This window comes from Hirundo rustica, chromosome 5, assembly GCF_015227805.2.
Source record: "Hirundo rustica isolate bHirRus1 chromosome 5, bHirRus1.pri.v3, whole genome shotgun sequence".
In the NCBI taxonomy this organism is placed as follows: Eukaryota; Metazoa; Chordata; class Aves; order Passeriformes; family Hirundinidae; genus Hirundo; species Hirundo rustica.
Window position 1 is genome coordinate 53,621,424 of NC_053454.1, and position 12,498 is coordinate 53,633,921.

At 41.4% G+C, this 12,498-nt stretch overlaps 1 protein-coding gene across 5 annotated transcripts in view; it reads left to right on the top strand.

Moving 5' to 3' along the window:
- GPRIN3 (GPRIN family member 3) overlaps positions 1 to 12,498 on the top strand; it is an 80,461-nt gene that overhangs the window by 49,083 nt on the left and 18,880 nt on the right. The gene's annotated exons all lie outside the window — the stretch shown is intronic.

Here is a 12,498-nt window from a genome sequence, read left to right on the forward strand (position 1 = left end):
GTTCGGATCGCGAGCTGGGATGTGACGGTCAAGGAGCATCGCGCCGTGAGGGTTGGCCGGGTGATGTCCCTTGCCTGGCTCGGGGCGTTGGGGCTGGGCGCGAATCCCTCACGGCCTGTTCTTTCTTTTGCTCTAGTTGGTGGCAAAACTACTGATGATGTCAGCTGCTGGTCTGTGGCTTGCGTTGTCCACATTCGGCTTGTGTTCTGTGCCCCATAGAGACCTTGGCTTTATTAATGCTCTATTCCTTCATCCTTTCTTTGGCAAGGAAGATAACAATGCTGGTGGTGGATTTTTAAGTCAAAAGACATTATTATGATCCTATAGCATAGCCTCCTCTGTAATATAAAGCAGAGACAATTCCCCAGTGATTCCAAGGTCTGGCCCACCAGCTTCTTCAAACAGTCTTGATTTAATGACTTCCAACGATGGGAATTGACTACATTCCTGGATAATTGGCTCAAATTTTTAATAGCTTTGTTAAACGTTTGCATCTCTTTTCCCCTTTGAACTTTTCCGACTTCATCTTCCAGCTACTGGGTCTTGTAATGTTTTACTTGTCAGATTAAATAGCTATCTAGTTTCAGATCATCTCTCTCTGCTCAAGTATTTAAGGGCAGTAATTAAATAGCCACTTAACGTTGTCTCTGATGAGATAAATAGATCTGACTCTCTTGGTCTCTCCCTGGAATGCAGATGCTCCCCAGGAGAAATGTCTGGGCTGCTCTTCTCTGAGCCTCCACCACCATCCTTGCTGGCCTCCGGTGCTGCACAGTGGATTCCAGGAAGGCCCTAGTTAATGTCACGTGTGGAGATAATAACCTTGTGCTCAGTATTCCCCTGTCTATTCACCCAATGGTACAAACTTTTCTTTCCCACGACTGCACGGTGGGAACTTCTGTTGCATCGGTTACAGGCAGTGATCCGTGCGCTTCTTTGCTAGCCAAGGTTTCCTCAGAAGCTGGTTGCCTGTCCTGTAAGGAGCATTTGAATTAAATATTTCCACATGCCTACCTTTGGATCTGCCTATATTAGAGTTTGCCTCCTCAGATCACCTCACTTCCTTGGAGTTTGCAGCTCAGGAATTACAATAGACCTCTGGGGTCCCGTAGAAGTCAGAAGGGTTTCTTTTCCAAGGGCCTCCCTGCTAAAGGTCTGTCTTCTCCCTCAGCCAACTTCAGATAAGTTTAAGGTGACCTGGAGTAAATGGTACCAAGAAGTTATACTGAGTAATATACAAACTGCAAACTGAAAGTTCCCATTACAGTGAATTGCTTTTGTAACTGCTTTTGTTCAGCTGTGCCTCCGAGTGTTGGTGAGGAAAAAAAAGAGGATTGTTTTCCTGTCTTAAAGAGCTGTAAATCCCACAGCTGGCTATGATGTCTAGGTTGACATATACAGTGTCATTATTTTGTGAGTCTTTAACTTGAATGTTGTGAGTTTTACTTGCTCTGAAGTGTGCTTAAGCCTGGATTTACAGCTCTCTGGAAAGCACAATATCTGAAAGTATGGGCCAGAGGTGGGTGGCTTTGACAGAATATTGTCGATTTTTCTAGCAGCATGTAGCATCTTGAATCTCAACAAAAGGATAAGATTGAGTAGTCTGAAGGCACCTTCTGCGGGAGATGGTACAAAGCAAAGTTCTTTGAAATTAACTCTTTTTTTTGTTTTTGTTCGTTTGTTTGTTTGTTTGGGTTGGGTTTTTTGTTTTGTTTGGGGGTTGTGTGTTTGTAGCCACCTTGACTTGCCCTGTCCAAAAGCTTAATGAGGGAGGGTGATGTAAGAGGTCTGGAAATCAAAGGTCTTTAAATGCAGACTACCCCATGGAGTAAGTGATATGATGATGGCTGTGAGTAAGGTTTGTTTGCACCAATAATGATAGTAGGTTTCAGCCTTTAGAATGACCTAGTTGTCTAAGAAGTGTTAAAATTAGGAGAAGTACTTTCTGATTGTGTAATGACTTAAATGCCAGGGCAAAGAGAGTTCTTGAAATTTCATGAAGATTTTTTTTATTACAAGTTCCACAAAATGCCTATTCATAAGATTTCATGAAGTATAGACAGTGATGCACTAAATATAAACAGTGATGGACCCTTAAAAGCTCTGAAAAATCATCACAGAACTCAGACACCACATCTGATTGAATAGAGCTCTAGAATTCTGCTGAATTTTCTACAGGCTGGAGTCAGCATCTTAGGAATTGTTTCTCAATTGTTTGTCCCTCAATGCAAAATTTTGAAGTGTTACTACCTGAGAGGTATCTTTCCCTTACCCACTCAAACTCAGCTTCTGTCCCCCATTTTGGGCTAATATCGCTGAGGTTTTTAACACATGCTTTCCCTTCTCATGGTTGCACCTTTTCTTCAACTTCTTTTGCAATCAGAATGTGTGTGTTTCCTAAGGGTGGCTGGTCCCAAAAATTAGGCCTTTCTGAATTATGAAGCCCATCCAGAGTCAGCTCAGCATTAAGAACAGTGGGTATTAATTAGTTCTACAAGGCTGTAACAGACAGGAGATAGTGTTTTTGAGTCTCAGACTTGCTGAAGACTGTCCAGTGAGTGCTAAGTTAGACAGATTTCACTAGCAAAGTACTATGTTGGTGGTAAAATTTATCAGATTTGGGTCCTGAAACTGTTACTGATGCTGTTATTTTTAAGAACATAAACTCCCTCTGTCAGACTCAGCCAAAGTTAAGGGGAACAACATCCTGCCTCCAGTTTGTGAAATTCTCACTGCTGTAGGAGTATGAGCAATCTGCTTGTAGTCTCACAGCTACAGACAGAATAAAATTTCATAACTGAGAATCGTGCTTCTAGCAGCACATCACTTTTCAATCTATAACTCACACAATAAAAGCAGAGTTAGGTTACAGGCTGAATCAGCTGCCTTTGTGGATTTAGGAGCAATCCTGGATTAAAACCTGGTGTTACCTAATTTCGGTAAACATCACCTTCTTGAGAGTCAGAACAAAACCAAAAACAATGGATAATTTTACTAGGGGAAAACAAATTCTGAATGAAATTAAGTTGCTGTCCAATAGGACAAGTTTTTAAAAGTATATCGAAATACAGTTTACTTTTGCAAATAGTAAAAATAGAAAATGTCTGCATATGTCTGTTTTATTATATATATGGACTTTGAACTCTGTAACAGTTCTATAGAAACAAAGACTGGTGCCGATTAAAAATTTAATCACACATGATCAGTTACTTATTAACATCGAGTTATTTGTCTCTTGGGAGTCTGTGGCTAGGAGCTCACATTTGTAAATTGGCAGCAGATCCCAGAGGGTTGAGGTGTCAGCATGCTGCTGAGTAAATAGGGAAGAAAATGGAGTGCCAACACCTGCAATGCCATGAAGGCTGTGGGGGTGAAAGGCAAAGAAAAAGGTGGGCACCTAAGTAGGAATGACTGGAGACCAGCATAATACCATTGTGCACCTATTTGTCCTCTGTCAATAGTGGACACATGCACTTGATGAGAATAATTAAATGGAGGGAAGAATACCAACAATGACAGAAATTACCATGCATTTTGGTAAAAGAGTGCTACAGGTGTGTTCACAGAGGACAGGTTCAGTTCTTTCCCCTCATCTCCCCCATGCCTCTAAATCCGTGATTCTGTGTAACAAAGCCTGGTGGCAGGTATGGAAGCTATTAGAACGGCCAATATCAGCCAGACATCCAGGAAGTTACAGTATCTATTCAATTATCCAGGAAAAGGTGTCTGTATCTATTATATCTCAGAGTGCAATTGTTAGCAACATGCTACTTCTACTGATTGTTTTGCTGTACTAGTAAAACATGGTAGTAACAGTTGTTTGCTTGTTTCTTCCCCCTGACAGTAATTCTTCTAGAAGAACAAAGAGGTAATCAAGGGGGACACAGACATCCCAGTGCTCTGTTAAACTGTTAGTATCTGTGCTCTCAGCATCGCTGCATACTGTTGGCGCCTGCGTCTGACTTGGTGGAGTCCAGCTCTGAGCTGAGACTGAAAACTTGTATCACTTGGCAAATCTAATTTATATCACTGCTGTCTAGCTTGGGAGAAGTATTATGCTGAGGGAGTGGAGGAGAAGTTCTTTAGAAGGGCATCAAAAGAAGTATGTGTTCTGAGATATTTATCGCCTCTCTCAGGCAACCCTCATAGTCAAACTCAACTATGATAAAACAGATATGAAGCACATTGCTAGACAGGGATCTTCACTGCGGTCTGGTGACCTCCTGATCCAGGAAGCAGCAGTATTGCTAAGTTTAAAATCATTCATGTTGTCTGTGGATTGATCGTGGTTACATAGTAATAACACACCCCCTCTCATTTGCGTGCCTGTACATTAATGCAAACACAAGTTGGGGGAAGAGCAGTGTTCCCTGAAGCATTGGCAGTCTGGATGATTCTGGCAAAAGCTAACAGAATTATTTTAGTGGTTCAGTTAGCTACAACTATGAACTAAAGCATAGGTCAGGACTGAAGTAACTACTGTAGGAAAGGTTGTCTAGAGAGCTAGCAACCAGGACTGTTCTTACTTTCTGAAGAAAACATATACCAAACATAAGCAGAACATAGTGACCAAACATTCAGCTTTGGAAAGACGTATCTAACATATTTGCCCTTTTACTGTTTTGTTTTTGGTTTGTTTTGTCTTTTTTTGTTTGTTTGTTTGGTTTTTTTCCCTACTAGATGGACCAGGTGTTTCTAAAAATATTGAGAAGTAATCAATGTTTGCTTGAATTCTCACAGTGACACCTCTATCCTGAGATTCTCTTGTAGCTCACTGATGGTAATTAATATTGTCAGCTTCTCAAAGTCATCATGCAATTATCACCAGTTGGCATTTTTATCCAGATGAGCAGGATGGCTTTCTATATGCACATGTGCCTTCCTACTTTTTTTTTGAGAACATTGAACAAATATTGGCTACTGCAGTTGGAATCCCAGACGGCATTCTAATGGTGAAATTTTTTTTTCCCAGTGACACTTATGTGCAAACAAAGTTCAGTTTTTAAAAGGGAAGGCAAACAAGAAAAAAGGGAAAATTAATCAAGATGTGCAATTATTTTTCATTTTCTTCATGCAAAAACTGAACAGATTCAAACAGAGGGCATGAATACTATGCTACATTATGACTATTCTTAAAAGGATACTATAAAAAACAATGGCTTATCTCAGATGATGACAGTGAAATCACTGAAGAATTAATTCAGGATTTTTCTGGTGACTCCAGGACCCCTCTTTACATGCATGAAATAATCACTAGGAAGCTAGGAAAATCAGTCAAGATGATATCATGGAAACAGTGGGAATTTCCAATGCAGGATAACAAAGGATCTGATGTTTACCTTAAATTTGCATAAACAGGAGTCAATTCATTAACATTTATGTAGAAAAAAATATATGCTATTAGGCAGAATTTTCACATGGATGGATTTTTCCTTTCCTGGGTGAAACAGAGAAGGAAAAGAACAGTAGACTGGTTACTAATCTGATTTCACATGGTTTTGGGAAGAGATGAGTGTTCCTCTTGGTCGCAAGTAGAGCTGGCACGTGGTTTCTCTGGTCAGGGAAATGTGGTGTCTGCCAGCTTTGGGGTGAGCAGAGTCCTTCAACCTAAAGCCAGCCTAACTGAAAGTTATTCTCTACTCGTGGGCAGTCATTTTGTCTTAGTAAAAAACTGTTTTGAAGTCCAAGGACTTTACCTTTAGTATATTGCCAGTGAGATCCAGAAAGCAGTGTGTCTGCTGAGTGTTCAGAGAGCAGTCCTCCCCTTCCATAGGACCCCAGGACTCTGTGGAGTTTTGCCAAAAACAGGGTCAAATAACAGATTAAGTCTGTAAAACTGGTATAACAGAGCAGGTAAGAAATTTTCCAGCAGAGAAGGTGATATGGACAGGGCCCTGTTGCATTTTAGCAAGTCTGTGTTTTCTTAGACTACTGGAGCTGGCTACAATTCAGAGCATCTTCTAAGATGGCCTTTGGGCACTGAGGAATGACGTAGATCCCAGGTCCCAACTTCAAGAAGTGGAGAGGTGTAAAAGTCATCTAAATCTTCCCAGCTCAGCTCTCCTAGAAGCAGTCTGGCTGTTGAGGACATAGCCAACCCTTTGGCTAGAAAATGCTGAAGGACCATCGCACTTTAGTATTTAACAAACTAAGGGGTCACTTTCATTACTCACTCTCCTTCCTCTGAAGTATCAGTTTCATGAAAAACTTCACACAATTGAAAGATTAAGGTTGAGATGACTCATTAATGGAATTATGGAATATAATAAGCATGCCTGAGAGTGGAGTAAGGGGTAGAAGTAATAGTGATAAAATACTTGTCAGAAAGATGCTAGTCTTGAGAAGAGCTGTATGGAAACAAGATGACAGAATTATTCCACTTCGAAAAGCTGGCATTTCAGAACTCTTTATAATACTGCTGCACACCACAGCCTCTCCATGTTAATTAAAATAAAAATGTTAATCTTGCCCTTGAGGTTAATAGTTACGGAGGATCTGTTAAAAGCTGTTAAAGAGGCTATGAAGGTTTGCATGAGTTTGAGGACTCAGATTCCTGCTAGAGCTAAGCAGTAGCCTTGCGAGATCAGCTGTTTCATTACTCCATAAAATAGCATCAGTTTCCGTCTCTCCATAGGGATGGGTATCCCATCTACAAAGTCAGCTGTGGTAACATTTGACAATTCTTAGTTGCAGCACCAAAGGCATTTTCACAGGAAGGGTAAGAGGTGTTTCAAAGAGTCACCTCAAATGCATGGTATGGCAGAATAAAATGACTGGACTTTCAGATCCCTGTTGCTGCACCATTTTTCAAATAAACCTATTCATGCCGTGAGAGCATTAGTAACTGCAAATGTACTTTCACCCACCTCAGCCAAGAGTTGTGTAGATTTGGAAGACCATACCTGTATGTGATGCCTTCAGGTGAGAACTGTGCAGAATCTGTGCTGTTATCTCATTCCTGAGAACACAGGGTTCATCAGCTGAATTCAGCCTGTAGTTCTGGCCATGTGCTAGTGGTGCTAAAAATGCTTGAGGATGCACTGCGAGCTACGACTGAGGAACAGAAGTGCTTCATTGATTTCCTGAGAAGTCAAGCAAGCTGCATCAGGAGCTGCAGAGAAGTTTTAACAAATGGGTATTACAAAAGGATTAGCCTCATTAATTTAGCTGCGTGTGCTTTTGGCACTCGGGAATTAATCCAGCCTTTATTGATTGTTTTGAGCATCAATTAGCTTGATGCCTAGGAAGGGGAAGGGACAAGCAGTTTCCTCCTGCAGGCATAGAAACTCAGATGGTCTTTCCTTTGGCGAGAAAAGGGGTTTTTACTTCCTCTCTGGGTTCAGGGTACGCATCAACTTAAAAGGAACAATTCAAACCTCAAGTCATGAGGCCGCTGTGCAACAAAAGCAGATAATACCCTATCATAAAACCTGGGAGCTTTCCTTCAGAAATGCTCTTCTATTAAATGGTCTATTTGAGAATTGCTTCCAGCTGGACCATGCTTGGCCATTATCACATAAACATGTGAGTTGATATTGGGAAATAGAGGAGCAGTATTTATCCAGTTCAAAAGATACTCTTAATATGAAGGGCCTCAAGGGAATATTGCCTGGAAAACAAATTTTCATAATAAAATGACCTATTTTAGAATTACAGTTTTCCATGCTGGAGGGGACAGGAAGGTAGCAGGGTGCTTGCCAAAGAGATGGACAGTAAGCACACTCACACTTGCTCCCTAATGAGAAGATGAGTGGACTGAATGTGTTCATGAGATAGTACCCTAGGGTTTGGGGGTGTTTTTTTGTTGTTTGTTTGGGGTTGGGTTTTGGTTTGGTTTTTTTTCTGTTTCTTTTGGTTTGAGTTGGGTTTTTTTCACTGGATTCCTGCATGCAGACTATTTGTATGTGTTTGCTGTATCCAGATTGGCATGCCTGCGGGAATGTGAGCAGACTTTTCTACCAGCAGCCAGCTCAAACATGTAGATGACAGGGAGAGAACCCACACCATGTCTGAGCCCTTCCTTAAAAAGCCTTAGGAGAAGAAAATTAAGTAAAAGGACAGCAAAGCTAATAATAGTTTCGTTAAGTGTGTACCAGGAAAGCAAGCTCCAATTACATTATGCCTCTAATATTATGATCCCAAGAAGGGAGCTCTGTAAGAAGTGTTATTTGCTGTTACTCATCAGTTCCGTCTGTGTGGAAGCTCCAGGACAATTCATGTGGTGGTGTTCCTCCAGCAGCAGAGCCTGCCTTCCAGTGACTAATGAATGCCACCTACTCAGCCTCAGTTTGTCTTATATTTGTCTGTAAAACCCTTCTTCTTTTTCAATGTGATCTATAATCTCAGCTCTAGCAACCAAAATTGGGTTTTAATGACCACAGGAGTTCGACTAGTTGGCAATCAGAGCCACACCTGTTATTGTAAAAATTGTATCAGAGTCTGTAGCTAACATGCTGCTCAGAGCAGGAAACTGAATTAGATGGGTGAAATTTGACCTTGCAGTTAAAGGCTGTAATTCCTTTGTAGTTTACAGGAGGTATAAATCTGGCCTTTTACCAGAGGTATCTAACGAGAGATATGAAATTAATATGAAATTGTTCCAAGCACCATAGTTACCATTCTGACAGGAAGCCAAACCTCATCATCCTTTCAGTCATCCTGTCTTAGATGTCTGATTCATAATGAATATAGGGCAGATGAGGTAGAGATGAATGAAAAGTGTCTATTTTCTAGTAGAGCATATGATGACTTTTTTGCACTGTGGAGTTAAAGACAGTTAAATGTGGTTTGGGGTAAACCTGCATTTGGAGAGCATTTTGAAGGAGAAATGCACATGAAAACATACACACCCTTTGAATTAATTTAGCAGGATTGACATTTGTGTGTTGCATGGGGAATTTCATTCATGGACTTCTGAGCTGACCTCCAGGACCAGAATTTAGCTGGGATAAATATATTGAGGTCACCTAATCTTGATCTTAAATTCTTCACTGTTGACACTTGTGTTAATTGGTTATATATACTTAATGAGTAATTCTGTTTTGAGGGAGGATTTTCTGTTCATGACTGAAAAGATGACAGACTTTAGTAAAATAGACTTTATGCATGTACACCTTTTTATGCTCTAAGGGGGTATATGCTTTATGCATATACCCCCCCCCCCCCCCCCCCCCCCCCCCCCCATGCATACAGACCTCTTTTTTAGGTCAGTCTGTATGGGGTTTTTTGTTTGTCTGAAGGATTTTGGTATGGATTTTTTTGGTTTTGTTTTTTATTTTTTCTTTCTTTTTTGTGTGCCTATACACAGAAAAAATGCTTTCTGTATAATCAGCAGCCTTTTGAATTGTGTTTGACATTGGTCAACCATTAAAAGAGAGAGGCCTAATACTTTTCCAAGAAAACCCCAGGAAATGGGAAGAAATGCTCATCAGAGGCTTAAAAAGACAAAGCAATGTTTACACTATTCAACTTGAACATGCAACATGAGGCAGCAAGAGATAGGAACATGGTCAACACCACAAATATTTAAAACTGTCTTTCAAAAGCGATGCTATGCTATGGTGCAAAAGACAATTTTAAATTATGCATTTGTGAACAGTTTCCTGGCCTTGAGCGATACGAAGCTGTGAAATGGTCTGGCAAGGAGCACACAGTAAGAGACAGATGGAGAATCAGTGCTGGAAGAGCATTCAAGCCTAGGTCCAGGAGGCAGAGGGCCAAAAAAATTCTCTTATCACAGGGACCAACCAACTCACTTTTCTCTGCACATCCTCATTGTTTTTTCTGAAAGAGCAGGTCTCCCCTTCCCCCCTTATTCCTCCTGCCTTCTTACCCAGCAAGAATTCACTCAGCACTGGTATAGGTATGTCAGCCTCGTAAAAGTAATGAAGTCACTGAATTCCTATGGGAGAAGGCTGGTCTTCCCAAGGTCAGTGTTAACACTCTAGTTTTGTGAGAGAAACTTAGGACTGAGGCATGTTAACCTTGAAATTCAGCAGCTGAGCCATTTCATCTAGTTGCTGCCCAGAGAGAAGGCCAGGGACCTAATGAATTTCTAGGCATTGCAGTTTCTCCCTTAAAATAAAAGCAAAGCTCCCACACATGAGGAGAAAAGAACACATTTTCTGACCTTCTGGAAAAGGAAAAGGGTGAGAGTTTTGAAGTGGTGATGGGAGTTTTCAGCCCATCTGCAGTGCTAATCAGACATCTGTCTCTCTCAAACCACCTCACATGGCAGTCTGCATTTGCAAAAAATATTTTTCTCCTCTTGACTTGGAGTAGAACAAACCTAACAGTTTTCCTGTGGCTGCCCACACCTGTGGCTCAGGGTCATTAATAAATAGATGAGGGACCATAGTGAAGAGAGCTGAGATAATGAAAATGAGGCTACAGGAATTACCTGGACTGTGCTGACCAGCAGCTGAGCAGGATGAGGACAAGGCTTCCCACCTTATGGACAGCCAAGTTTCTTGGGGTGTGGCCTCGGTGTTTGATAATATGGTTATACAATGAGCAGCTGATAAATTGCTCTTAGTTTCCCAGCTCTGTAGCCTGGCATTACCTGATCCTCTGACCCAATCTACCTCTGTCCACATACTGCTGTTTCCATTTGTTCTTGGTCTGCCCTGAGTTCGCTTGCACTGGCACACAGGCTACAGGTTCATAGGAGAGGTGTTTCAGAACAAATTGCCAGCCTTGCTGTCTGCAAGAGAAGCAGCTCATCTATAAGAAGATGGAAAGATAATTGAGATGATGGCTCAGTATCTCATTGACTTGCTGCCCTGTTTACACTGGATGACCGGTTCTCTCTTGTCATATGTTCATACCCCATCTGATCCCATGTGCAGCCTGAGTTTTCTGAAGAGCAAGGGCAATAACAGAGCCCTTTCCAAAAGTGCTTACCTCCTTGCATGGATGCTTATGAATCTGCAGCGGTTGCAAGTACTCTTCTTGGGTGGAGTATGTGCAAGTACTTTTCCTGGGTCTGTAACATCCTTTGCTTATTCAGCTTTAAGGTGGTGGTTTTCTGGGATCTGGGTTTTTTTCTTTGCAATTGCCAGCAGTGGCATATTCTGTACACTTGTTTTGTTTCTGCGTTTCATTTAGCAGAGGTCTCTTTCCCTCTTTGTAGATTCAGGACTTGAATCTAGGAAGGGAAGGAACTAACTTGAATACTTTTTTAGTAATGTTGCCGAGGTGGATCACTAAAGCCAGAATTGCTGGGCTTGTGATTGCACAGCTTTTAGTAGTAGATGATGAGATGTAGAAGAAAGGAGTTCTGTAGTTAAATCACTGGTATTAGACACTGGCTGTTGCATGGCTTTCTCTGTGACCTTCATCTGTGTTAGATTGTATTGAAAAGGCAGAAAAAGTAGAGGTTTTCTGCTGAAGTGATGAGTTTAGTATCTCTATGCTCACATGTGGCATCCAGGAAAGTGGCAGAGTGTTAGAGTCTTCTGGCATTTCTTGGATAAGAACAGGAATTTTTAAAAATCATATTTTCAGAAATATTGAGCAACTTTTGAATCCTAGTGGCTTTACTGGTATTTCTGATTATTCAGCACTTTTGAGCATCAGGCTTCTTTGATTTCAATGCCCAGCTTTAATCACCCAGATTAGGCTCTCTTTGTTAGCATATATCAGGTTTTATATGTATGTGTATGTCTGTCTTCAATCATGTAAATATGCGTAGTTTGTGGTAATTCAAATGGTATCCATAAGCAAGATGTCAATAAAAATAAATTGTGGTCGGAAGACTGCTGTGCATTCTCAGCTGTCAGATGACTGGTTGAAGTATCTAGTACTTATGTGGTGCTGTGGAAATAAACCATCTTGTCTGGATTTTCATACTGGCTCTAAGGCTGCCATATGTTTTCTTACTCTTTCAAGTGTGCCTCTGTGCGTGGGGCATTGATGTTCAATGTGAGTCCAGTAATTAAACCCTAAGCTGTGAGTGATCCTTTTTCACTCTGCCCTGCCAGCTTCCACTCCAGCTGACTTAGAAACAAGGACAAAGCTATCCCACAGCCCTGCTCGCTCACAGCTGTGCTCTAGCAAGGTACAGCTTGACCTTAGATCACTTCTAAGAGCTGCGGGTTAAATATGCCGGCATCTTGAGCAAGGGCAGCTAAAACTGCTCCAAAGAGGAGTAAAATGCAGTGCAGCCTGATGGGAGGTGCTGGGCATTAGGTGGTAAACTCAATAATTGCTTAGGGGTGCCACATAATTTTTTTTATTCTCTTTTGAATACTTGGGGGCGTGAGCTTGCTGTGTGCAGTGTGAGAACCTGGAAAGTGAGCTGGAGCGAAAGCTGCCACGTGAGTGAGTGCCAGTCATGCTGCCCACGGGGATGTCTGCTTTGGGCTTGCCCAGGTGATTGAGGAAGTCAGCTCCAATAAACTGAGACTCAGCTGAACTCAGATGTGATATAACTCCTTTGAGCTGTCATTTCAATTAATGCTAATTATTCTCATTAGCTAATTTGACAATCACTCTGAG